This window comes from Melanerpes formicivorus, unplaced genomic scaffold (genome assembly GCF_026170545.1).
Source record: "Melanerpes formicivorus ecotype bairdi unplaced genomic scaffold, bMelFor1.0.p_v2 SCAF_10, whole genome shotgun sequence".
Classification (NCBI taxonomy): domain Eukaryota; kingdom Metazoa; phylum Chordata; class Aves; order Piciformes; family Picidae; genus Melanerpes; species Melanerpes formicivorus.
The window spans coordinates 336,540-359,490 of record NW_027142362.1 but is presented as its reverse complement, the minus strand read 5'-3'; the positions used below and the strand labels follow the sequence as shown (position 1 = coordinate 359,490).

The 22,951-nt window shown below is 46.5% G+C and overlaps 1 protein-coding gene across 1 annotated transcript in view; it reads right to left on the bottom strand.

Annotated features, from left to right (window-relative positions):
• The window catches only part of CHSY1 (chondroitin sulfate synthase 1), an 87,117-nt gene that overhangs the window by 51,176 nt on the left and 12,990 nt on the right, over window positions 1–22,951 (bottom strand). The window lies entirely within an intron of this gene.

Below are 22,951 nucleotides of genomic sequence, written 5' to 3'. Positions count from 1 at the left end.
GAGATTGGACGTGGCACTTGGTGCCATGGTCTAGGCATGGGGTCTGTGTTGATAGGTTGGACTCGATGATCCTCGAGGTCCTTTCCAACCTAAGTGATACTGTGATACTGTGATACTGTAGTTTTCTAGTGAGGTTGGTTCAGAAGGTCAGGTCCATCACTCACTGAGACAAGCCCAGCAGTGGGGAAAGGTTGCTCAGCTGGGGTGGGTGCAGGCTGAGCCTATTTAAGACACAGATGATGCTGCTGGAAGGACCCCATCTTCCTTCTCCGAGCACTGGCACATGAAGCTGATCTGGCTAAAAATTAATCATCTGGTGTCGTAACTACCAAACCTTTTCTCTGAGACACCAGATACTCACTGCACTCCTCACGCCTGTCTGCTAATTCAGAGTCCCTTAACCTGTCGCTCTTACACAAGAGGCAAGTGAGTTGGTAATGGGTGAAAGAAGATGGCTTTTCCTCTGGCAGGACCAAGCCAGCAGGTGGAAAGTGCCATCCTCCCACACCCATCTTGTCCATGTGGACATCAGCTGGGGTTTTCTGACTAATTGCAATGGTCAAACCCCAGCACTGTGGGTTAGGCACAGTTTAACCAGCTCTACGACTATTCAAGACCTGGAAAGGTTTCCTACAGGAGGAAGAAGAAACACACACCTGGCAAAAACTCTAACAGCCAGAAACCCCAGTTCATCACTATTATTGATCACCAGAAAAATGAACACCCCAGTCAGTTCTTAAACCATTAGACACTAGTAGAAGAAGCAGATGTGTCTCTTTATCTTTCCCACCTGCACACATCTAGCCTCAGGCCACATTTCTTAAGAAAGGGTATTAACTCAACCTTAAAAAGCTTTTGGATTCAGGATGCATTATTCAGGTGTTCCTTTCCACTGCAGTGCCCTTTGGAGCGTTGTAAAGGACAGGGAAGATTTAGAGAGGAAAAAAGGAAGAGAAACAGGACATTTCAAATTAAAAGCAATTCAGCCCCATATATAAACTGAGAATTCAACTCAACTTTCAGATGAGAGTTCATACTCCCAGGGCACATGGAAGGAGCAGAAGAATGCCAGATCTACTGGTGAAAACCAGTACACACTCAGCACACACTCAGCTTGGCACCGGGGTTGGGCAATCATGCGGAATACTGCTTGCAAAATCTGCCAAACTCCAGGGGCCAGGTAAGAATTAAAGCCTCTGAGTTGGCATTTCTGGTTATCTCCTAGTATAGGAGGGTCCCTTTGGTACATTGCCTCCAAGTAATCTTTTCTCCCAAAGCAAAGACAGACAATGGCCAACATCTCAGAAGTGCTTGCATAAGCTTCAGTTGATATTAGGGAACACACACATTCAGACACCCATTTCTTTTCCTAACACCAAAAATAATCCTATGCCATGAAGCTTCATTAATCACTACCTTCAACCACAAAGCACTAACTTTCATTAAAGTGTTTTCAGGTACCACAGGAAGGGCAATATTGAATCTGCACTAAGGAAAAGGGAAAGGAAACACTACAGATAAAACCTTCTCCCACCAGCAATTAAAGAGGCTCTTCATGGAAATGCTGCCCTTTACAATGTTTGCCCTACTTAGCAGTAGCTCTCAATTAGTAAGGGGCAATGCTCCAGGGGACGGGAAGAATCCAAAAGAAAAATATTAAAAGGTGGAGAGTGGAGGTTGAAGGCTGTTAAATGAGCTCCTAAGAGCCTCCATGTGGCAACAAGAGGAGGAAAAGAGGTTGGAGTAAACTGAGTGCCACTTCTCAATTCAAAGAACTGTGGTGAAGCAATGCAAATCCACTACAACCAAAGAGAAAAAGCACAGAAGTCATTTGATTGCAGGGAAAGATCAAAAATGGAGAAATGGGTACATGGGAGAAGATGACTCCAGGATGCAGAGCAGCTGTACTGTTTTTAAAGAGCAATGCTCTTTACCACACCAATGTCACAAACAGTTTAAACAGCAGCAGTGACACAAACCCATCCAGGGGAGGGAAAGCTCTGGAGAGAGGCTCATTCCTTAAATACAGAGGAGGAAACCAAATGTGACACCGAGCTGGTTAAAGCCTTCACTTACATTTCTGATGAGGCAGAGAAGCTCACAGTGCTGGGGAAGAAAGGTCACAGGAACAGTTCATATATTTCATCTTGGTTCATCCCCTTGATGCAGTGAAACCACATGACAGACTTCCAAGGTTTACAAGGCAGCTGGCAAACCCTTGGGACAACTCGGTAAGACATTTATGAAGGGCTTTATGCATTTCAAAGGGAGATTCTCAGCTCCATAACGGAAGAGCCTAGCCCTGCAAAAGCCCAAGGCACTGAGCTCTGATGTCATGCCAAGCTTATGGACAGAACAGCAATTCTGGGTAAGTTGTAACGATGTCTTTGGAGTCCCGTGAAGTTGACCTTAGTCTAAGATGTGTAGCTGTGCAGGCTAAAGCTTTTTTCAAAAGGCATTCAATTTGCTTTAATAAAATACTGAACAAAACCATCCTTTAGACCTTACTATTTCCTGTAGTACTTGTATGCAGCCACAGACAATATTCCCAAGCCTGCTTTTCAGCTGATGTAAATCAACATAACCTTGCTACCTGATTAAGTTACACCCATTTACATCAGAGGAAAATTCAGCTTTACAACAGGTCTTATTTTGCAGTAGCTCTCGTAACACATCTCTGTTTAAGGATAAATACATTAAAAAAACCAACCATCTGAAATGCTATCTGACACAGCACTTGCTGATTCAAACTGAGCTCTCTACTATACCAGAACTATTCTCCTATTCTGTATACACTAAATACAGTTGGAAATTAGTTGAGATGTATCTGCCTAAGATTCAAGAAAAACTTTGATGAGTATGAGGCTGGTTCTGCACAAAGAACCAGAGAGCACCACCAGACCTTTTGCAGCAGGAGAGGGGAAGGACAAGGGCCTTGGTACAGTCCATGAGCACCAAGGTCAGACAAAGTGAATCCAAGCTTTTCTTCCTGCTCATTTGTGTAGCAGCTCATGGCACACCTGAATTCTCCAAGCCTGCAAAGAGGCTGTGCAGCACATTTTGAGTTTCAGGAGGCAACACAAGGAGCTACATGCTTCTGCTCACAGGTGTCCCTGTGTCTGCATTTTGTGCTGGTATGTGAATCTTTTGATGTTCACTCCAAAGCCCAGAGGCTTCACCCTTAGAGCTGGTTACTATTCTCCAGAGATGAGAAGGCTTTGCTCTCTTCTTGGGAGAGAAGGGTCTGTTCCTTAAGCAGGCAAAAAGCAGTGAAAGCCAGAAAGAAATCAAAAGGAAGTGTGATAAAACACTAAAAGCTTGTTAGCTACTGTGCAACTCGGTTTTCACTGACGTCTTTAGTGCAGCCTCCACGTTTGCAAGTCCCTTCTGTTAAGCGGGCATGATTAATTGCCCTTCAGTTTTCCAAGCCTGCTGCTGCTTACAAGCCAATTTAGCAATTAAATTAATCATCAAATATTTCTTGCCAGAGAATAAAAACCGAGTTTCACCTCGCCTGGGCAACACACAATTCCCAAAGGACTTGAGAAGTTAATGAGCTGAACAGTTACCAAAAAATGTAAGAACTGGCAAATCAGACAGTCAAGAAAGAGACAGGAAGTGACAGATTTAAGAAAATACCTCTAAAGTAGAGGAAATGAGTCGTCCTTTAAGAAGAAATCATACATATAAAGCACATAAGACAGAGTATTCTTTGTAGACTTGACTGAAGAAGGAAAGGAAAAAAAGGATTGGAAAAAAAAACAAAGAGACAGACACATCCTGAATAGCACTAGAAGCAAGACAGCTTCAGTGGTTAGCCTCATCTGGTGGAGATGGAAGTCTGGACAACTTTAAAGCACTGGCAGAATCTATCTGTAAAAGAAGGCAAAGACCCCAAACAATAGGAGAAAACCAAGATTTTTTTTAAAAGGCACCTAGAGGGGCAAAAGCAGTGGCTTGGGCCAGTAAGTGGGGGGACAGCTGCGGACACAAGGCTGTGCGTTGAGTCTGTGCTTGGCAGAGGTTCTCCTCAACTGAGAGGCTTCTTTAGTGAGTTACAAAGTGGAGGCCTTTGCTGTAGCAAAGTAGTTCAGTAGCCAGCTTGGGGAGGACATAAAGCCTATGATCTTGATCAGAGGCATGACAGGCAGATCCCAAGTTCAACAGCAAGAACTGCCTGGCTGCACTCACTGAGCTCACAGATACCTCAGACACCAGCCTGGGGAGAGGCTGGCAGCAATCCTGAGGAAGGTGCTAAGGGCTTTAAGTGACACTGATGTTTTAAGAAGGAAGCACAACTTAAGTCAGAGCCTTGCTTATGTGACGTTAAGTCTTCCTTAAACAATTGCCATAATGCAGGAAATGTGTATAAAGGAGCTTTATCTGAGTGCAAATACCTCACAAAGCAAGTATAAACTTCAAGCTTGTCTTCATCCCTGCAGAAGAACATTCATTGTCCAGACATATTCAGCAAGGTTTTGCTAGGGTTGGGAGAAAGAATGCAAATAGTGAAAAACCCCAGCAAACAGCTTCATTTTATGACTGCAAAAGCCATTTCTAAGTCATTTCTACATAGCTGAAACATTGTTATAATATTATCTCATTAAATACAAATTTACCTGGGTCTGATTCTTTACTTTTGGAATTACTTAAGACACCTGGGTAGAAAAAAAACAGACCAGCCAATAAATGCAAAAGCCTTCTGCCACAAGGATTTCCCTCAAAAGGGCTTTAACAGCAAATTTAGCATTAAAGTGTTTCAAGCAAGTTCGCTGCCTGGTTTGCTCTGGCTGCACCGAGTAACAAGCCTGCAACTGTAACACAGATGGGTGCATCACAGGCATGATAAAATGTTTGCTTGAGAGGGGGTTGTGAGGCCCGTCCCAAAGACCACTTCATCTTGCCTTTCCTAGAAATCTTTTTTCTTTTCTTTTCACAAAAAGGAAAAAGCTCACGTCCTGTACTACGCCATTGGAGAGGACTGGGCAGCCTGAGCCACTCCCCTTCCTTTACTCTTCCCCCACAAAGTCAGAGCTGCCTTCCTGCAACCACTCTGCTGCAGCCAGTCCCTAGGTGTTTCATTCAGTTATAAATTAAATAATATTGCAGTCACTTGTGGTTTTATTAGTGTTACCTGGAGACACTGCCAGAAGCTTCCTCCAGCTGCTTGCTGCGTGGAGATTTGCAGCAAACCTGAATCAATCAAGCCAGCAAGGTCATCTTCATTGCAGAGCCAGAAATGAAGCCTGGATGAGCCTCACATCTTGTTTCACCCCTCACCCTTCTCATTTCCCTGCTCCTCCTGATGGCTCCAGTTTCCAACAGCTCCCAGGGAGAACTGCTGCATGAGCACCTCCCTACTGCTGACTGCAGTGCATCCTTCAGGGAGCAGAGGTCCATCCATCCCACATGTGCAAACACCTAATCATTCCAGCTTTTCCCCACAAAGAGAAGACAGAGTGATCCATCATCTCTCCCAACCATGACTGTTAAATTTGCTGCTGTCTGGGCAAGCAGGGATTTAGCCCTGTGCAGTGGCAGTTCTATTTTGAGATGTACAGCCTACAGGTGAGCGTGCCCCAACACCCTCTGCATGCCCTGATGTTTTCATTCCCCTTCAGATCTCATGAATTTCCTGCTTCCACTTCCCAGCCTATCCTGGCAAGACAAGCAGACCTCTCAGCTTTGACATTCAACCAATGTGGCAAGGAGGAAAGAGGGAAAGTGTGCATGGCCACCTGACATGGGTCCTTCCTCTTGCCCTTTCAAGAGGTTGCTCTGACACCAGCTGTGACATCTGCTGTGCCTTATGCCCAGGTTTGCCCTCCCAGTCTGCTTAACCATGACATTTGAGTCCCCACTATTAAAGACTAAAAGACAGCTGCCAAAAGCTGGCAACTTACAGCAAAGCACTGGGCAGAAGGTGCCAGCCTTCCCAATGCTATGAGAACTCAAAGACCACCTTATGTCCAAGAGCCACAGGAAAGTTTATACCCCATGTCTGAGAGCCTGATGGTCCACCACCTGCTCCTTTTGTGGCTGGGGTATCCAGTAAGCCTGGGCTCACCTCCAGCAGAGCTCCAACACAGAACCCACCCTTGATCCCTTGGCCATTCCACAGCAGCAGATGTCAGAGGTGACAAGGCAAATAGGGCAGATGAGAGCTAAGAGGGATCCACAGCAGCCAGCTTGACCAAGAGGGCAGCCAGCAAGCTCGCCTGAGACAGACAAGCTCTCTCTTTATCAAGTCGCTTGTGTAAACTGAATTCAGTTCAATCTAAGACAGCACTAAAAATAACTGCACCTACTACTCTTGCTCACTTAATGCTGCTTATGGTACTGTGGGGCATTCTGCCACTTTCTGTGCCTCTCTTGGCACATGAGCTTTCCAAGGCAAAGGCTGCAGCAGACAGCCTCTGTCCTTTCTGCACAACACACAGACTCCTAAAAGGCATGCAGCAACCCTTACAAGAGTACAGACTGAATGTCACAGTGGATCAGAGAAGGAACCTTCTCTGCTCTAGTCTGTCACCTTCAGCCCAAGACCACTCTTAGGGAATGAAAAACAATCCAAATTGGATAATATAAATAACCCCAGCACCATGGGCCAACATAGTAACTGCCCTAACAGCTTCTCTGGCAGGTCGAGCTCAAATCCACTAGGCAACTGCATCCGAGAAGAACAGACAATCCCATGGCTTGTTTGAAAGTTATAGAAGACACAGGTTGAATGCTAATCAGAAAGAAAAAAGTACTGATCATCAACATATCAATGGGCTCAGTTTAGTTTTCAATGCTCATTATTGTCCGGGTGAGATGCAGGACTGAGTCTGTAGGGATATTTCCAAGTTTCAAAGTTATAGCTATGCTTCTGTTCCCAAAGGTTGATGTAGGAAGGGCTGCAGCAACTCTACCAAACACTTGAGGACTTCAGAATAAAAAACCCAAACCTGTGACAGCATTGTCCAAGTGGCAATACTCAGGAGTAGTGTCTAGAATATTTTACAGCGATTCTGTTCCATACGAGCACACACAAGGTTGTAAACATTCTCTTTAGCTAAGCAAAGAGAGCAAGAGCACACAGAGGCACATGACAAGGAATGCCTTCCAGTGGGTGGCAACCAGGGCAGATGAACCAGAAAGTGAAGAAATAGGCACAGTTTTGCTATTATTTACTATCGAGACACCACAGTAACCACTGCAGCTCCTTTCTTCTGCATATAATCATGATATTGACAATACTGGCACCAAGCCCAAACTGGACATGGCTTTTTTGTCCTGTCACAGAGAGAGGCACAGACAAAGACAACTGGTGATGTTATGTGGGCTACAAAGGAAACAAAATCCAAGCCACTGCTCTTCACATACTCTCGGCTCAGACAGGAAGAAAGCATACTCTCAGAAGTCACTTTCCAACCTTGCTTTTGGATGAAGAGTTGATGTTTCACTAGTAACTAAGCATGAAATTCTACCAGCTACAGTGCAGGCTGTTTAGTGCTGGCCATCAGTCAGGGGCAAGAGTGTTTCCACTTAGACTTCACTCAGGTGACACAGCTGGCACATCTCAGAGTGCACTGCTTTCTTGGCAGGTGGTACTCCTTGCCCAGGGGAGCCTGACATAGGGGAGTTCTATGCCCAGAAAAAATAAGATCATTGTAGCTCATCAGATATGCTTTCCACTTTCAAGGATTAGAGTTGTGTCACAGCAAGACCAGGGAAAACAGCAGGGTGGTCCTTATCTTGCACCTTGTAACTTTTTACTGTTTACTCACTTCTTTTTTTATATGTTTAAGGTTCACATTGTCCTCACACTCTTTAAGGACACAGTTTCTTCAGCAACTGCAAGTGACTGATTCTCCTGCACTCTCAGCACTTCTGACCTCAATTTTTATCACTGTAAAACCCTCCAAAAGGTAAGCACCTGTAAAACAGGTCCCTGCTTTGCACAGGCAGCTGGACTCTCCTTCACAGCAAAAAATTGGCTCACTTAGAACAGCAGTTACAAAAGGAGCAACATCTGCTCCGTAACCACCGAGCAGAACGTTGCACAAGAGCAGCTACTTTAGCCAGCCTGATATTGCAAATGCCAAAGGAATTTGCTTCCCTCATATTTCTACTCACGGGACCTCTGTTTAGAATATTTGAAATTACTTGGACTCCAACCACACTAGAAAGACCTCCTGGGTTCCACTCTGGCTCTCTTGCTTTTGTCACCTTTCACCTTCAGGAGGTTCTTCCCCCATTCCTCTGCTTTGCTCCCCTGTGCCTGCAGAGTCTCATCTGCTCGCCTGCTAGCTCGGCTCCCCCCAGCTTTAGGAGGAAATCCTCTTCAGTGAGTGCTCTGGGCCTTGGCTCAGAAAGGCTGATGGAGAGCCACAGGTTTGTTTCTGGAGGAGTCTTTGCTTCCATCTGTTCACTCTTTGATGCCCTCTGAAACAGACCATACTGATTCTTTTTGCAATTTCTAGCTGCAACTTTTCTGCACCTAACTAGAGGGGAGGGGACGCTTCCCAAGCCAGCTCTGGAAGGACACCCATGCCAGCAGAAAATTTGGTGCTCTTTTCCCCTCCGAGAACAAGCCTGCTCCTGCCTCACCTCACTCCAGCCCTGACAGTGGAATGTTAATTGAAGTGACTGGTGAAAGAGGGGAGGGAAGGTGTGGTTTGGCTGCAGGACACAGAGTTGGGACCTCTTACACTCTACACCTTGCCCTGGCAGTACTTCCTCCTGTGCCCCGAGGATAACCCCGTGCCCTGGGGCTGAGTTGTCGTTACAGAGTGGAAGGAGCATGGGAAAGGTTTGCAAAGGCCTTTGATGCTGAAGCACAAAATCCTAAACCCGAGGTAACAGCTCCCTCAATGAACTGGGAAATCAGGCTCCTCCAAGCTTCCTTGTGAGCAAGGTCAAAACCACACTTCTTCAAGCTTGCTTGAGAATGACAACTGGCCTAAAACTAAGTTGAAAAGTAAAACTTCTCACCCTCTTGTGAAAGAGGCCATAAAAAGCCTAAATGCATCTTCAAAGTTTAAATAGATCCTTGACAAGAAATACTCCCCAGAGAGGAGAGGAAGTACAGGCAGATGTTCAAAAGCCAGAGCTGGACACTGGTGCCAGGGCTTGGGCCAGGCAGTGCTGCTGCTCTCAAGGGACAGGGACTCAGTGGTGGAACATACCACAGACCTGCCCCAAGTCACCTTTTGCCATACTCAGCTGCCAGGTTTTGCTATTTGTCCATGCTAGCAGATATGGGGCAAAAGATAACATCAATGCTGAAGCAAAAGAGCTTAACATGACACAGGCCATGGCCATATCCCTCTCATGCTCTTCTTTTATGCCATAAGACCCACCTCATGGTAATATGAAGAAAAGTTTTGTCCGCGGAAGCTCTGCTCTGAGTCAAGCAGCCAGCAGCGACTGTGTCAGAACGTTATTTGGGAATGGAACCAAAGAGCTGTCAAATAGCTTTGGGGGGCTTAAAAAACAACAACCAAAAAGCACAGAAAACTAAACACAGGAGTCAGGGGATGGCAAGCCTTAAGATGTCTGAAAGCCAAAGGAGACAAACATCAGAGATTCAGAACTCACCAGGATTTTGTCAGCTTAAAGAGCCAGCTCTCGCTCACTCCCCTACATTTCAAAAGCTGAGCGCGCATTTCTGACCAGGACTGGTTTCAGCAAGGTCTCTGTGAAACGAGCATGAGGACATGTGCAGGAGGGAAAAAACCATCAGGGGAAGGCGGGAGGGGATGGGAAAATTAATCTAGAGGCTGCAATACAGTTCAAAAACTTTATTAAATTTTTTTTCCAGTTGGTAAGTGCCCCTTCCCTCTGTGCTGGTGCACACACCATCTTTCAAGCCAGGTCTCTCTCTGAAGCAGAAATTCAACACACCTTTCCCCAGAGAAAGATCGATTGTCCTGTAATCACATTGTCAAATTCAGACACTTCCAAGTGTGAAAAAGAAGGATTCTAGTTCTGCTTTTAAAGGGAGAATCTCCAGGTTGCTGCTCCATCCCATAGCTAATACCAGCTTTGTTCAGGGCAGGCCACAGCACAGCTCCCTATCCTCAAAAGGAAAGGGAGGCAACATCTAAACAACCTATCACTGTACATGACAGCCTCAGAGCCTGCATACCTCAAACAGTAACCAGGGCTAACAGTCTGAGGCACCTCAACAGATGTATAGCCAAGCAGCTATAAAAGAGCCTTTGTGCTGGCTGGAGAGAAACAAGGCATTTTCTGTAAGGGAGACAGCCCTGACCACCTAGCAGAATAAACAGGGTTACACATTTCACGTTGCCTCTGCACCAGGAACCACCAGGACAGATGGCACAAGGCAGGCACCGTGGGCCAGAGGCATCATTCGCTCGCTTCTGCGGAGCCACGCCAGGGATCTGGAGGAGCCAGATTACAACCAGAAGGAAGATGACATTGCCCCCACCTTCCATCTTCCTTGCTTGCAGTTCCCATATCAGAACTGCACTGCTTGATTTAAATCAGAGCAGATCTGCAACTCAGCAGACACTTGCCCCTGCGGTAGAGTCCATGCAAAGATCATCAAAAATACTTCTGATTCACCATCCAGAGCTGCAGACAAAGGTCTTTCATCCTAATGCTTAGGCACTCAGCTCCTACTGCATGTATTTTGAAATACCCTTTTCATCTACAGCCTATCTTCCTGTTCTGAAATTAGGCTAATTCTTTAAGGCTGCAGGAGCTATGGTGTTATTTTTGGCCTAGAAAAGGTAAGAGACCACGTGGATGGCTTCTCCTGGGGACAAGCACATGCAGCAGTGATGCTGCCACCGGGGAAGTTCAGGATTTGGCTACATTATTATTACACAGGATAAGAGGTGGCTTCCAGCCGGGCCTAGTAAAACCCAGCAAGGCAAAGTGCAACTGCAAAAAGCTGAGAGCGACTACTGCACACACAGCTCAACCCTAAGGAGCTGAAGAAGGGCAGCATAGGGGGAGGGCAGAATTATTAGTTGAGAAAACCAAAGAAAATTGCTCTGTTCAAAACTTGGGAAAGACATAGCTCACAAACATTCCCAGGGAGCCAAAGCCCTGCTGCTTTATGAAGATTAAATCTGCTATTGTCTCCCAGTTGCCGGTAGCTGGGGGGTTTTATAGAAAGTTCCCCTTGGCCCAAGAAGTTAGGAAGTGTCTTCAATAGAAGAAGGACAGAGAACCAAGTACGTCAGTCAAGTAATCTGTGGTATGGTTAAACAAACAAGATGAGGTAAGGGTAAGGTTCCGTGACAAATGATGTGTGATAAGGTTAAACAAATTTCTCTTGTCAGGACAGCAAAGGGAACACACGCAAGGGAACAGTAGTTCTGCTGATGTGGACAATGAAGTGAGGTGTACACACTGGGGTCACTCTAGTTGGAGAAGACTGTTTCTAGTCAAGCATCTGATCTGAAGGCTGTATGAAACCATGAAAAACCCTGGCTCGTGCATTTAACCCACTCCGCACCCAGGCACTGGGGGGACTGAAGGAAAAACGATTTACAAAAAGCTCAGACCTAAGATACAGGTGATTGCCCATTGAGTAGTCAGGCAAAATTACACAATATTAATTCTCAACACTCACTCACTAAGAACTTTCTCAGTCCTTACTGATGACAATGAGCACTGCCCTCACACCGAGATGCTGAGGACTGAACTCTGCTGACCCTTGGGCAAATGCTTTCTCTCTAAGACAGTAACACGTATCAAGAAGTATGGTTACAAAGGATTAAGGCAGCTCAGTTAATGCAAACTATCACTCTTTCCTGCATTCCTCATACATATAGTGGTGACACAACCAGCCAAAACATGTAGCTTTAATTCAAATAAGGTTTAGAGAAGTTACTGCCAAGTAATTGCACCCATTGAAGGCCAGCGAGCAGAGGAGCCTTCGTTAATACTCCGCTGCTATTCTTAGAGCACTTCTGCAACCAGTGACACCAACCTGGAGTGGCAGCCATGAACACGAGCAGGCAACAAGCTTTCATGAGCAAACTTCTGCTTGCCATTCCGGAAGTCAAAGACAATAAAAAGCATTTTTATAAATATATTAACAATAAGAAGAAGGGCAGGAAGAACCTGCACTCCCTTTTGGACCTGGAGGGGAACACGGTGACTGAAGACGAGGAGAAGGCTGAGGTCCTGAACACCTTCTTTGCCTCAATGTTTAACAGCAAGGCAGGAGGAGTTCAGGACGAGTGGCCTCCGGAGCTGGGCGATGGGGTTGGGGAGCAGAGTGGTGCCCCGGAAATCCATGAGCAATTAGTTTGGGACCTGCTGAGCCACTTGGACACTCACAAGTCCATGGGACCGGATGGGATCCATCCTAGGGTGCTGAGAGAGCTGGCAGATGTGCTAGCTAGGCCACTCTCCATCATTTTCCTCCAGCCCTGGCTCACCAGAGAGGTCCCAGGTGACTGAAACTGGCCAACGTGGTCCCCATCCACAAGAAGGGTCGGATGGAGGAACCTGGAAACTCCAGGCCAGTCAGCCTGACCTCAGTGCCAGGGAAAGTGATGGAGCAGATTATCCTGGCGGCAATAACTGCGCACCAGAAGGGTGGCCAAGGGCTCAGGTCCAGCCAACATGGATTTAGGAAGGGCAGGTCCTGCCTCTCCAACCTGATCTCCTTCTATGATCAGGTGACCCGCCTGGTGGATGTGGGGAGGCCTGTGGATGTGGTCTACCTGGACTTCACCAAGGCCTTTGACACCATCCCCCACAGCAAACTGCTGGCTAAGCTGTCAGCCCGTGGCTTGGACCACTACACTCTGTGCCGGGTTAGGAACTGGCTGGAGGCTGAGCCCAGAGAGTGGTAGTGAACGGTGCCACATCCAGCTGGCAGCCAGGCACTAGTGGCGTCCCCCAGGGATCAGTGCTGGGCCCTGTCCTCTTCAACATCTTCATCGATGATCTGGATGAGGGGGTCGAGTCAGTCATCAGCAAGTTTGCAGATGACACCAAGTTAGGAGCAGATGTTGGTCAGTTAGAGGGTAGAAAGGCTCTGCAGAGGGACCTCGACCGACTGGACAGATGGGCAGAGGCCAATGGGATGGCATTCAACAAGTCCAAGTGCTGAGTGCTGCACTTTGGCTACGGCAACCCCATGCAGAGCTACAGGCTGGGGTCAGAGTGGCTGAGAGCTCCCAAACAGAGAGGGACCTGGGGGTGCTGATCGACAGCCACCTGAATATGAGCCAGCAGTGTGCCCAGGTGGCCAGGAGGGCCAATGGCATCCTGGCCTGCATCAGGAATAGTGTGGCCAGCAGGAGCAGGGAGGTCATTGTGCCCCTGTACTCTGCACTGGTTAGGCCACACCTTGAGTCCTGTGTCCAGTTCTGGGCCCCTCAGTTTAAGGACATCGAAACACTTGAGCGTGTCCAGAGAAGGGCAACAAGGCTGGGGAGAGGCCTTGAGCACAGCCCTATGAGGAGAGGCTGAGGGAGCTGGGGTTGTTTAGCCTGGAGAACAGGAGGCTCAGGGGTGACCTCATTGCCCTCTACAACTACCTGAGGGGTGGTTGTGGCTGGGAAGGGGTTGGCCTCTTCTCCCAGGCAACCAGCACCAGAACAAGAGGACACAGTCTCAAGCTGCGCCAGGGGGGGTTTAGATGAGAGGTGAGGAGGAAGTTCTTCACCAAGCGAGTCATTCGGCATTGGGATGTGCTGCCCAGGGAGGTGGTGGAGTCATCGACCCTGGAGGCGTTCAAGGGGAGATTGGACGTGGCACTTGGTGCCATGGTCTAGGCATGGGGTCTGTGTTGATAGGTTGGACTCAATGATCCTCCAGGTCCTTTCCAACCTAAGTGATACTGTGATACTGTGAAGCACACCCACACAGGGTCTGAGCATGGCCAAGGGGCACTGGGCAAGGCTGCAGCATCCAAATGCTGGCTGCCTGCTCAGAAAGGCTGGGGCAACTCAGAGACAGAAGAGATTTCTGACAACAGCTGCCTGCCTTCATTTCTCCAATAACAAGCTTTTCTTTGCAGCTGGAAGACGGCATTAGCACTTCTGGAACTGCAAGCAGCTTTCTAATACCCTTTTTTGCTTTCTAATGGACTGCCAGATGGGTCCAAACTATGGATTCCCATTTATTTCACTACTAACCCTAGCCTCTGTCTAAGAACCTGTGCTCAATCGTGATACTTCTAAAGACTGCTTCCAAGGGCAAAAATATAGCACTCAGCTGGGGCTCCCTAAAACCATTCAGTAGGACAGATTAAAACCAGAGACTGGGATGGAGCTTAGAGTCAGTGGGCATGACCCTACCTGTGCTCTCTTCATTACACAAGAGCATGTTATGCCTTTTCCTAAAGCTCTTTCTAAGCTAATAACTCTAAAGCTCTGGGAGCCTCATTTCCCAGCTCTGCATAAACTTTTAGGGCTCTCTTCCTATGCTCTCAGCTATAAACCAGAAAAGATGCTAAACAAAGGCTTTTGCTCTAACCCAACAATGCTCCCAGGACATCGGACCACCAAGCACAGATGCTGATTGCTGGAGCTTCACCTACACTGCAATCCTGGGAGCAGGTCACTGCCAGCAGCAGAGGTGACACGGCACCAGCAGACTGCAAAGCTTGTCCTGAAGCAGAGCAACTGCGGAAAGAGAGAGCTCACTGTGGTAGCTTTCCTCTCACCAGCAGTACTTCACATCAGGGTACAACACTGCAGCATGCACAAAGCATAAAGGGATAAACAAAGAAAGTATAAATGGATAAACACTTTGGGTCCCTAAGAGCAATTTCAGTTCCATGAAGGCTTTGACTCCTTTGCTGAAGTCATTGTTACCACACAAACTGCAAGTAAGTGGCACCAAGTTCAACTGGTTCTCAAGAATCCCCTCTGATAAAATTAGGTCACAACTTTTGCTTAATTACTGTAATAGTGCTTTAAGCTTGCTCAAAAGACCTCTCAAAGAACCACTTAAAACCAACTTGCTTTCACAGAGGACACCAGCAGAAAGTCACTTTTATGTAAGAAACTAACCAAATATAACCAGAAGTCAACTTCCAGGTCTGCAAGAACCCCCAAATGCACTTTCAGCTGATACTTCAGGATATAAGAAAACAACACCACTTAGTTCCCCAAAGCCTTCCAATTATGTTCCCAACTTTTCTGCAACACAAAGGTCATTTTGGTCCAGGCACATGGGAAGATAATCCCCACCCTTCAGGCAATCATGATTGCTGGCAAGACTTTAAGAGGTCTCCAGCTGACAACCATGAAAATTCACACCATCAGGAGTCCAGATAAGCTTTTAACACAGGAAATTAGTGCGAAAATGTTTTAAGCATTTTAAGGATCATTAAAGATGGTGCAACAGTCCAGCAAAGTAAAACTAAGTTCTCTGCTCCAAATCCAGATGGTTTGGGAGTACAAAACACCAGCAGCAGCTCCTCAGTCAGGAAGCATCCACAGGAAATGAAATTAGACAAATCCTGGACAATTAATCCTCTGTGCAGTCAGATAACACATCCACACCATCCTCAGAGCCCTCAGACCACAGTGCAGAGCCCCCCAGCTAAACTGCTACCTCTCTGCTGTAGGTGTCAGGTTGTCATCATGCATCTTTCCTTATTCATCCATGAACCAATGGCTCTCCCACCACAGCCTAAAAAGCCAAGCTCCTTAATCAAGTGCACTTGGGTGCAGTGCACGAGCAGACAGTTGTTACTAGAAACTGCAACTGCAAGCTATTACAAAAAAGAAATAAAGAAACACAGCAGCACAGTGGTCAGAACTTTGGGGGTCCCAAATTCCATCAAGGACAGTTACTGTAAGAAGCTGGGGACTGCGAAGCAAAAGGGGCATTGGAGGTGGTCAGTGCTACACATTGTTCCTCACTGTAACCAGTAAAGCACCTCTGAGTAATTACCGGTGTTCATTCCCTCAACATTCAGAAGAAAATTATATTTTACACCAAACTGTTCTACAAAATTAAGAGATACGGCATCAAAATCCGTCATACCCATCTGCTTTTTGTTTCTTGTCTAATAACTCAACTGGTTTTATTTAAAAAATCCAAATATTTCTCCAAACACCATAGTCCAAGTATAGTACAGCTGGCACTGAAAGCACTCAGGCTGGATGTGCTTCTACCACCCCTTCAGTGACCTCAGGTAGTTTATATTAAGCCCCTTCCCCACATCAGCACTTCATTTCTGTATCCCACCACCAAACAAATCTGGCTTTACTCTCCCATGCTTACAGGCTCTGATACCTCCAGGCTGCACGTGCTTTAAGTTGTGCTCAGAACTTGGCTCTAACATACTGAGGGGAGAAAAGAAAATATTCTCTCCAAATCTACACAATTATGCCCCACTCCCCAAACATCCAGGCCACAGTTACCCTCTACAGACAGCTCAGCTGAAAACTTCCACGCTGAGAGCCCCAGCTGCAGACGCTTTGCATCCACTTCTGCTGAGAAAGACAGTTTTGTTGTTTTCTTTCTCTCCTGTCCAGTCACATGGGACATTTCACAGAGATTCTGTTTATACACAAGTAGTCATGAAGTGGTTTATTCTTCTACCCTCATCTTTTATACACAGAGATAAGCACTACACAAAATGGAAAAGGAAACTTGTCAACTCAAAGTTTGGTCAGACATAATTAACCCATGGGAGATCATTCACTACACAGGTATTACTGGGATGTGTACTGATCAAGTATGGAATTTAACTGTGTTCTTCCAAAGTGTCCAGTCAGGTGGGACTCAGCTACAGGAGGCAGCGAAGTGCACAGCTCTGATCACAGCACAAAATCATTTTCTCCAAGTACTAAGCCTCACAGCTCCAGCAAGGTCTATCCTGCAGAACAGAGATGGGTTTCCCATCAGTTCCAAAGAGAAAAATACATTTGAAAGCTCCTGGCCTCAGATTTCCTTCCCTCTGCCTATCCTCATTACTGCTCAACAGAACAAACTCAAATTCTCAAGCATCTTCTGAGTGCCTTTAATTAAGAAATTGGGGTGATGAGGTATTTTTATTAGAGTTCTTTGTCCTGTCACGCAATGAAGGATTAGCCTTTCCTGATGTGTCCTCAAGGTAACAACTAATCCTAATGGCTCCCTAAACTCAACTCATTTCTAAATGAGCCACTACACTTCAAGGAGACAGGAAGAGGAGAAAAGCAATACTTGTGTTTGCTGGATTCATGACTAAAGCTTCCTTAGAGTCTGCATGACACTACCAAATTCCTCATTTCAGGAACACTCAGCTTAGGCATTAGGTCAAGTCATCCAGCTAATCAAGGGACACATTGACCACATGCTCACACAAACTAGGTCAGTCTCAAGCAGTCTCTATAGCCTGAGAAGGCATGCATGTGTAAGCACAAATCATACAGCCTTCCCCTGGCAAATGATGGCCAACAGAAAGTCAGCCAGATCCAGAATCAAATAACTGGTACAACACTTACTGCTACATACAAGGCAGCTCTTGATTTCTACAAGAAACTTTCACCAGTCTGAGTTCAGAAGTCACTAAAAAATGGCTTGGTGCTGTTGAGTTTTCCCTCTTTGAAATACGTGGTTCTGAAGTAAGGTAGGTCAGGACTGGGGTGCAGATCTGAGATCTCTCTCCTATTCCAAACCCTCTTAACCCTCACAAACCCAAACTGCAGCCTTTACCCTCTCCTTTGACCTCTCTGCCCTCTTCTTCAGCAAACATTGCTACTAAAATTAGACCACAGTGGTCATACCTCACTGACTCCCCCATCCCTTACAGATTCCCTGTCACATCAGTCATGTATTTTTGTCTCATGCTGAGCCCCATGCATCACCTTCCCTGCCCAGATAATGCTCTTCTCTTGTCTTACCTGTCTGTCCTCTGACAAAATGTCATTCCTCATTACCTTCATGAAGCTCAATCTCCATCCACCCTAGCACAGATGACCACTCACTTTCAACTTACTCTGAAGCCAAAGAGACATCTCCCAAGTGTTTCAGAGATAGAATTCAGTGCCTAAGAAAAGATAATTTATAAACATCTACCCTGGGCATGCTTGCATCCTGTCTCTCTCTCTCACACACACACGACTCGTACTGCACATTTCCTGAATGAAGAGATGCAGTGGGCTACACACATGGCAAGATAAGGGCTCTGTGTCTGTCATGGTTTGCCAAGTCTCCATGCCCTGACTTCAAAAAAACAGACAAGTTTGAAAGCAGGAGTATATCTATTTCTTACAGTGTCTGATTTCAGATTTGTGCTGCAAGCTCCCACCACAAAGCCAAGTCAAGTGGAATCCAAGGCAAGGGCTCACAGAGCAAGACCGACCAAATGCCACAGTTCAACCCCACTGCCCAACAGAGACTGTGATAAAGGAAGGTGCTACAGAGTACCCACCCAAAGCACCATCCCCACAGCCCCCATCCTGCCCTGCTCCCAGATGGACAGCTCTTGCTGCTGAAGTCACAGTGTGTGGTGTGCTAAACATTAGCCAGCCACCAACAGGCTGAATCTCCTTTTTCATTAATGAAGGTCAGTTCTTCCTCAGAGGATAAAGCAAGAAAACTGAAGGTTAACCATTAACAGCTGCATCTCTCTCCAGGCTTTCAGTTCTGATCAGTCACTGCAGGACCTTCATTTTTTTTTTTCCACTTCTGGCTACTTTCAGTTTTACCCATGGGAAAGTCCACTCCAGAAACAGCGCATTCTGGCACTGCCAATGTACCCGGCAGATATGATGTGCACCTTAAGAGCTTTCCTAACCTCAGTGACTTTCAGCATAGCAATTATCTTCAATTACTCCAGATTAAAGACCACACGAAACGATAGCTCAGATCCCCTTTCTACCAGAATCATAAAATGGTTTGAGTTTAAGAGACCATAAAGCTCATCCAGATCCAACCCCACCATCATGGGCAGGGACACCTTCCACCAGCCCAGGCTGCTCAAGGCCTTGTACAACCTGGTCTTCAACAAACCCAGGGAGGGGCAATCACCACCTCCCAGGGCAACCTGTTCCAGTGTCTCACCACCCCTACTGTAAAGAATTTCTTCCAAATATCCAGTCTAAAGGTACTATCCCTAATTGCCACAGCTCTGCTTTTTCCCCTCACCAGTGCCCAAAAGGCTGGACCTACTCTTCCTCAACACTCACGTTTCCTGCTGTGAACACTCCCCTCTGTCACAGCTTCTTTGCCACATACATTATAAAAAAATCCTGTCTCACTTCAGCACATTTCAGAGTTCTAGTTGCTAGCCTGGAAGAAAGCCCTACCCTCACCAAACTTGCTGCTCCTTAATTTCTCCCACTGCCTCAACCAGAACAGAAAGAAAAGCAGCCAAAGCACCTGGGCCTTTGCACCAGCAGTTAGAGGTAGCATAAAACACTCCATTGGATCCAGCAGTCTCCATCCTGCTGCAGGACATGGAAGTGGTTAGTGCCACCTGAAAGCCACCTGTACCAAAAGGGTTTGTTACTGAATGATACATATCAGCACTGCCTTGATTTCTAGCAGCTACAAAGAGTTTGTATTAAAGTTACCTGCGCTCTAAGGCAACAATATTAAACCTAAGCTGGAACAATACTCAGCAGCAGCTACAAAACAAGGCTGGAAGAGCCCTGAGCTAGCAGAGCAAAGGCTTCGTAATTCAGATGCATTTAAAGGAAACATTAGACTCAAATGGAAAAGTGAGACCAGTGAACCATGGGGACTGTTGAAATCACAAATGAGGCAGTTTGTCATCAATGCTGAAACCTGCTCTCAGGCTCAATACCCAATACAGCACATGGCACCGCATGGCAGAGCACATCTCTGACCCACACAAGATAAAATAGCAGAACTACTGGTGGGAGGAAACAAAAGAAGGAAGGAGACTTGAGTATGTCAACTTTTTCCTCAGAAAAACATCAGAAATTTAAAATGCCACTATTCACCAAAAACGTAGAATCACTTCCCAGCAAGATCAGTACAGCTTTTGTCTCCTTCCAGAGGAAGGATTGTGCTCGGTATCACCTCATCAACTGTCATGCTCCCATCTGTAAGCTTCAGAGATTCCACAGCTCCATTATTTTAAGGATTCTTTTCTTTCAGTTTGCTGCATAAAATCTGTAGCTTTGCTGCTCCACCCCGTAGAGGGCTGAGTCTGACAGCTATTTGTCAAATAGCAGTAACAGTCTCAGGGTTAACAATGATGATAACGCTTGCTATAGGGGACTTGCATTTTAAGAGGGACGTCTCATCTGTTACTCACTCAACCTGGTCACAGGAGCCTAAAATCCACCATGGGTTGCAAAACTGCTCCTGGGTGCATCAGATGAAGCTCCCCAGAGCCCAGGAAGCTTCAGTTCTCCTCCAGCTTGCACACACTGTCAGTGCCTCTTCTTTTCTGGGGTGAGATGAAGCAGGAAGTCCAAAGAATCATGGTGTCAATTCCTTTACTGTATTTGCTGAAAAGCTCCTGACAGCGGGAAGACCCTGAAGAAATCTTTACAAGTCCTGAAAGGGGCAATAACTGGTGCCACTAATGAAGTGGTCTAAGAGGCACCGCAGAGAGCGGCGGAATGACAGAAACACAGGAAGGGGGTGGAAAAAAGGGGTTTGAGGCAGACTGCTGTAAGTAGAAAGAAAAACACAGAGCCAGGCCTGCAGATGCGTTTGGGCACACCACCAGAGCCAGCGAAGAAGAGCAGCACAGGAAAGACATTGTGAGATTCTCAAATCAGAGAAAGGGGGCAGTGACAGTCATGGAGATGAGTAAAACGACTCTGGGCACAGGGCCCACCGTGAGAACAGTGCAGGGAAATAAACCTCCCGCGCCGAGGTCCAACATCGGGGATGACTGCAAAGACCTGAGCTCCTCATTTTGCTCCCACTTGAGATGCTCCAGAATAAGAAGTGCAGGAAGCAAAGGAGAAGTTTGTGGTCTGGGTTTTCTGAGGCAAACAGCATTTTGTTTGCTGCGTCTTGTGCTGTCATTGCTTCCCTTTCAATGAAAATTGTGAAGAGTGTGATGGCTGTGCCCCAGCAGGGCAGGCACAGATAAATTTCTGCTCCATGAGAAGCTCACTGAAATACAGCTCTTTGCACTTCACTCACAGTGGCCCATTACTTGATGTTCATCAACTACAAGACATGGAAAATGTCACATTTACACTGAGCTTTCCTAACACAGCTGTTCCAACAGCTGTGTTGTTTCAAAGAGCTATTGCTTTATCTAAAATAAAGTATCAGGCACATTGAATCTAGTTCCGTGAGCCAGGAGAGGACCAGACTGAAGAAAGAAAAAGATGACAGGTTTTTAAATGGAAAAGCCTCAACTAAACGAGAGTGGACCTGTTCCTTGCAGAAGCTGGGTGTTTTGATCAGTGAAACTCTTCCCTCTCTCCAAAACAGCTGAGCCTTAACATCTCACACTCACAGGTTACTTCTGAACATCTCACAGTTTACACACTTCACACAAATCAATTTCCAGCAATTCACAGCACTTGGGAGAATCCAGCCGTATGGACAATTGAACAGAAGCTGATCAAACAAAACTGATTTTGAGAAAAGCCTGATCTAATTCTGTCAGACAGCATTCCTCCTGCAGCTGTATTCTATCGTTAGCTACTTCAAGTCAAAAATTGGATCATATTGAATTCAGGAGGCCTTTGCCAACTTCAGCAGGAACAAAATGCTGACCTTCAGCAAGTTACCAAATGCCACATGGTACAGGCACTCACAACAGAAGTTATTACAACTCAGAAGTCTAGAGGAAAGATTTTATGCTGCTAAAAACTGTGGAAAAAGTTACTGACTCCTTATGTAGGGGTATAACCATTACTCTGGAAATTATATATATAAACTAGTTCCAGGTCTGTAAGCAGGGAACATGGAGAGCCACTGTTAGCCCAGAAAGTCTTCATGCACAGAAGACACAAATGAATTACTACAGCTGGAAAGTTCCTTCCCCTTCCTCAGAGGCTTTCCCATCACCAAACTGTGAACTGAAACAAAGCAACAGCTTCCAGGGGCAGAAATTCAGTGTCAAAAGTTTAATGCAAGTCTTTGCCAGTCAAAAAGCAGGTCAGCAGCAGCATCTGTGACCACAGCTCCTGTGTCACACAGGCAGAAGACTCCCTCTCTTTACCACATCTCATAAAAGGACAAAGCAATAGCTGCGTACAAGTCATAAATGTTTCATAAACATTTGTGTAAAAAGATAAGCAGCTCACCCTCTCTACTGCTCTCAACTTCTCCCTTCTTTCCAAGACAGAACCACCAGCATTTTCCCTGCTACTGGAGGAGAAACTGCAGTTCAAGCCTAGCAGGTGTTTTTGATCAGACAGTCTGTAAACACCCAGGACTCACTTCAAAGAGCCCAGCTCACCCTGGCAGGAGAAGCCCCCCCCCCCCCCCCCCCCCCCCCCCCCCAGGAGGAGCTGCCAGCCCCCAGCATCCAGCAACAACAGCAGCGGGAAACTCTGCCACAAGCAGGCTGTAACTCTCTTGTTTTTCCCCCCCTGACATGCCACATTTGCAGCCACATCAGTGTGGGCAGACGCTGAGTTTTGGTGTAAGAGTGGTGGCTTGTCTCTGCTGACGTCAAGGACCTGCTGAACAGCATGGGGCTGCCAGTGAACCTCAGCAGCCAGTGGGCTCAGGCTGTGGGCAGGCTGGGAGGCAGCTCAGTGCACAGGGTGACAGTGCCAGCCACCATGAGACATCTCTGCTGTGGCTGCAGTTTAGAAAAAAAACGTCACTGTCACGGCAGACATCTGTCAGCCTTGAACACTTCAACCACAGTAAGCAGCACAGTAATCGAACCATCTGTTTTCCACAGTGACACCATGGCATGCCCAGCTAAAGAGGATGAAAGAGGCTTGGACAGTCAAGACTGAGGGGACCTGTGGCCATTCTGATTTAAAATTACTCCCCTTCTGTCTAAACAAACACCTTTGTTATGAACGATGAATGTTCCACCCCTCACCCCAACATGCTCCCCACTTAC